The 5,041-nt window shown below is 43.2% G+C and overlaps 1 protein-coding gene across 1 annotated transcript in view; it reads left to right on the top strand.

Moving 5' to 3' along the window:
* Window positions 1-5,041, top strand: part of NEK9 (NIMA-related kinase 9) — a 29,322-nt gene that overhangs the window by 244 nt on the left and 24,037 nt on the right. The gene's annotated exons all lie outside the window — the stretch shown is intronic.

The following is a 5,041-nucleotide window of genomic DNA, read 5'->3' as shown; positions in this document are numbered from 1 at the left end:
CCTAGACACTACTGGCCAGGGAAGGGTTTGTCATGGCCCTGGGCCTAGTCTACCATACCATTTTGAAAAAAACATGGTTTTATAAATTCTGACTGTAATCTAATCTATTGCTGAGAAGGAAACAGTTGTCCAGGGTGAGGCAATAGGAAAGAGGATGAAAACGTGACTGCCTGTCATCTAAATACACTGGTACTTTGCCTCCCCTTTGCCATTGCCAAGTTCCTGGAGTTGTTACTTCCACTGGAAAGTGCTTAGATTGCTTTTAATTAGTTTCTTTTTTGATAAAGCCATATTAAGAACCCAAGTCCACTCCCCTGCCCTTGCATCCATTTTATCCTTGTATGGTTTTGAAAGCTGTTACATTGCAGAGCAGCAGCGATGCCACAGGGCTGAATTACAGAAGTCATTTGACGGTGGTTTTAGGTCCTACAGTTTGAAGCCTGTAGATCTGTTAAGGTTTTGCTTTTGTTTTTATATAACTGGAAAAGACAATACAAGAAAGGGGCTTTTCCAGTCTTGTCTGTTTTGATAGCCTCTCCCCATCCTTACCAGAGTACAAAGTTACCTTTATCTTAAAAATGGTGGCGAGGCCTTCAGTTCCCCAGATGACTGTTACGCTGTCATTGTTCTGGTGTTGCATTTTGATCTCCACTGTACTTGTATGGTTACTGGGGAACAGGTTGGGGGGACTGGTGTGGATTTACCTGTAATGACTGATTGGGGGATTTTGTCAGTTTTCTGAAATAAAATTTATTCGGGGAAAAACAACTCACCTTAGTTGTCTGTGTGAGTCTTGTCCGCTCTGTGCACATTGTTACTGATTGCTGTTTCCTGCAAGCTGACCTATTGCAGGAAGCAGCAAATACCCAGACTCTCCACAAGCCTTTGGGTTTCCCAAGTGAAAGTTTATTGGTAAAGATTGGTAAATTGGAGAATTACAGACTCTGTAAAGATACTGTCTGCAGAGGCTTCTCTACAGAGCAGGACCAGCACAGCAAGCGGGTTGTCTGTAATAGGGATTTGTTTCCTTTCTTCCTGCCCCCTTCCTAATTAATATTCCTCTGTGTGGGGGAATCTTGAAGCTGATAGTGAAACACGGCTGGTGCTCTTAAGCATGAGAATTCAGTTTTTCACTGCTGGCTCCCAAGCAAAATCTGGTTCATTAAGACAAATGGAATTACTTTCAGTTTTGTGCTTTAGAGGAGATTTTAAATTGTCACAGAGCTGAGTTGGTCCTATGTGAGCGTCAGAAGCTTACTGAAGAGTGGTTAGGTGTTTACTGAACTGCTGTTAGATTTCCTTTGCTGAGCCTGTTAGCCTTTTGTCACGTGGTGGCCAAGTGAGATACATACCCCAGTCCTGTTACATGGTATAAGTGCTACATTACTAAACAGTATTATTGGGGAGAATTTTGAGATGGGAAATTCCCAGATCTTTGGGTAAGGATTAGCCTCTGCAAATTCTTGCCCAGATGAATATTTGAGTTTGTGAAATCTTACAGCTGTTCTCATGCAGTAGGTTGGCAGTGGGTCTGGGCTGTTTCAGAGTACTGTGGATGCAGAACTGGTGTCTCATTCCATTTTACTTCTGGGAAGTGGGCTAAAGTTGAGCTGTTGCAGATACTTGGGTCTGAGCCCATCTTTGTGTGTGACAGATGCATCGCTGGTAAATTTATAAGTGCCTGTAGCAAACTGCATCAGATGTTTCCAGCCTCTTCCACCCACTTGTCAATGTGACTAATGAGCTAATTATCACACAACACTGTGCGTGAGTATTCCTAAGTAAGGTATATCTCTGCATATTCTCCCTCCTGCTATGCCAACGTAGGCTGCACCCTGAGCAAAGTGCCTGCTGCAGCTGCTCTGAGTATGTACGTGTGAGGGGATGAGTGTTTTACACACTGCTCATTTCTTACAAGCTGCTCAGATATGTGAGAAATAACCCAAGTGTATAACGTCTATTGTCTCCTAGCTGGCAAATCACGGACTTCTTGGAAACTCATTGATGAGATCACCGGGGGGATTCCTGCCTCTGCATTTCACGGGGTCCTACAGCAGAGCTTTGGTGAAGCTCCTCTTCACCCTGTCAGTCCATGTGATGTATTTCTGTCTTTCTCATGTATTTGGTTGTGTGCCTCTGCTGTACTTTCAGATGCTGTAGATGGCTTTGCCCTTAGTGAACAAAGTCTGTGGGAAATGAACTTCCGATACGTTCAAAGTGGCTTGTTGCAAAGGAGAGAGCACAAACTTGAGATGGATGCATCTTTCATAGGAGAAAAAAGGTTGGGTCTGATGAAGACTGCAAAAGTTCAGGGTTGGTAGTTTTGTCTGCTGTCTCTGCTCCACCTGAGAAATTTGTCAGACTTGTTATTGTTCTGTTCTTCCTGCCCCAAAACCACTGCTGGTGGTGGTGTGGTGGCTCTGCCAGGCCTGCTTTTCACTAAGGATGATGGAAGGAGCAGAGGAATTAGAAAAACTGCCTTCTGGCATTTCTTGAACCTTTTTGTAAACCTGAAACAGGTGAGACCAAGCTTTTGCTGCAGCACTAAAATACTTGTATTTGCTCAGCAGTGCTTGCAGGAATCGTGTTTTGCTTTGCACTTTAAGTCTTTTGCATTGGCAGGGGTTGGGAATTGCTCTGTTTCAGAAGTGACTTAAACTTTCTGCAAAATGGAAATGACTGATAGCTCCTTCTGTTGCCAGAGGTCCATGTGGGCCTTATCACCTTAAACTCAATGCATTAGCTTCTGCACTTCCAGCTTGCTGACACAGCCTCCCAGTAGACCTGTGGTCTCCAGTTGTCTGTCCCAGTGATCTTTGCTATGAGGTTCATTTATTTAGCTCATGTTTGGAGAAAGCTGCTGTGTCCTGAAGGACCCGTCTGACTTGTTATATCTCCATTTTTGCAATAAAATGTACATGTTGAATAACTTCCTCTGAGGACACGTTACTCAAAAAAGGCAACAACAGAACCATGTTCACATCACTCAGTCTCACTTCTGCCGTTTCTTGTCTCTTCATTTCCTTTCGTAGCTGGTATTTCTGAGATGCCTTTTTCCTGAGCTTTTAAATCAGTTGCATTGTGTGCACCAGGAGGTTCTGTTGGAATTGTGATGAAATAAACTTGGGCTTTCTTGGTTTTGAGGGGGATGCTGTTCCTACAGCTGCCACCCAGCTGAGGCAGGCAGAGAGGGGAATGCATGATCGTGTTTTCCAGCTGTATCCCATTGCAGCTCTGGTCTGATCTGCAGGAGAACTTTACCCTCTAGAGTTTTCTCACTGCTGCTCACTCTTTTATATCCCTCTGAATATACTTTGTTTGGACAGTCTTCCCCCAGGTGTAAGGTATTTGCTATACATATGTAACTGGAATCTCATAGTGTTGTCTTCTTAATTATAATTAACCATGTAGATGCCATGTATTTTTTTCCTTCTCAGTCTGGGTTTCTCACTTCTTGTATTACTGACATAATGTACTGTCATGACTCTGAAAACCACGAATGAAATCTTTCAACTGAGGCTGACACTTGCTATGATTTGGTTTAAATGACTGTTCCTACCTTTACCCAAGTTCATCCTTCAGTAATGATTTTGCAAGAGGCAGAATGGCCTCTTGCCTCTAGGGAGTATGATTTCTTTAAATGTGTATCACAGAAGCACAGACTGTTAGGAGCTTCGGAGGGACCTCGAGAGATCATCTAGTCCAACCCCACTGCCAGAGCAGGATCAGCTAGAGTAGGTCACACAGTAATGAATAAAAAAATTCAAATTCAGTGTCAAATCAGGTGTATATTCTTCAGTCATATTCCAATAAACCTGAGGGGGCAGCAGCTTAGGGGCATCTTGCTGTGAGAATTACTGCCCTGCTTTTTAAAACGTAGTGAAGGCAACACTGAGGGCTGGCTAAATGTGATTGTAGCTACTCCTGTGATAATTTTATGGAAGAATTTATATGATACTGTAGATAATAGTGGGCAAGAAAACTCTGCTTTTCAAGTGGGAAAAATGAAGACTGACTTTTTCTGTAAGTCTTCTTGTTTTCTACAACTATTCCATATTCCTTAATCCCTTTTGCTAACTGGTTTTGTGGTTTTCTTGCATCATTATTATTTGTTAGCTGACATTTTGCCAGGTACTCCCCTTGCAGTGGAGGGAGTGAATGATCCTTAGCAGAACATATCTGACCTTTTTCATGTGTTTCTGCAAATTCCTTTATGCAAAAACATTATGCTTAGTAGCACAGACTTTATGCTGCCTTTGCTACTTGGAAGGACAACATCTTTGTATGGGATTAGTTACGATGGACAGCAAATAAACTTTGATGGATAAGTTGCTCACTTGTAAAACAGGTGTGTATAGTGATGAACAGCTCTTTAACCCTCATCACGTTGCAAGGAGCCCCGTTTGTTGTTTCATGCCCAGAGCCAAAAAGCATCTCCCCAAGGTAGGGGATAAGAGCTAACCAGGCTTTATCATATCTGGTCTTTTGTGCTTCAGCTCCTGACATCTCTGGTAAGTGTAGGATCACCTGTCCTGGCATGAACATCCCCCATTGTTCAACTCCACTCTTCCATCTGTGGCTGTGACTGGGTTCTTTGAAAACAAAATATTGACATGATGATGGTGTACATTATCTATGAAGGAAATAAATCACTTGCCTAAGATTAAGGTTGCTAATACTTCCTTCTGGCAGGGAAGTTATTGCAGCTCCAGAGCCAAAATGCTATTTATGAAGACTTCTGTTCATTTCATTTTCGTTAGAAAGGTCATGAGCTGTAACACGGTCAGGGCTGCTGTTCTGTCAGGTGTGTATCCCGGCAGGTGCCCTCCCCTCCCCGGCAGGCCCCGGGGCCCGGGATACAGATGCGGTGTTGATCGCCGTGTTCTCCCCTGTAGCAATCGGTTTTGGATAACGTGTGTTGTGACAGCTGAGCAAAAAGGGACGTTACCAACTGTAAGATAATGACATGTTTCATATAAATCAGGTGTTTCAGACGGTTTCCTACGGAGAATCACCTTGAAAATAACTTCCCTGCCAAGAG

Source organism: Chaetura pelagica, unplaced genomic scaffold (genome assembly GCF_000747805.2).
Source record: "Chaetura pelagica isolate M959 unplaced genomic scaffold, ChaPel_1.0 scaffold11, whole genome shotgun sequence".
NCBI classification, from domain to species: domain Eukaryota; kingdom Metazoa; phylum Chordata; class Aves; order Apodiformes; family Apodidae; genus Chaetura; species Chaetura pelagica.
Note: the sequence above shows the minus strand (reverse complement) of the source record. Positions and strands in the feature narration are given on the sequence as shown.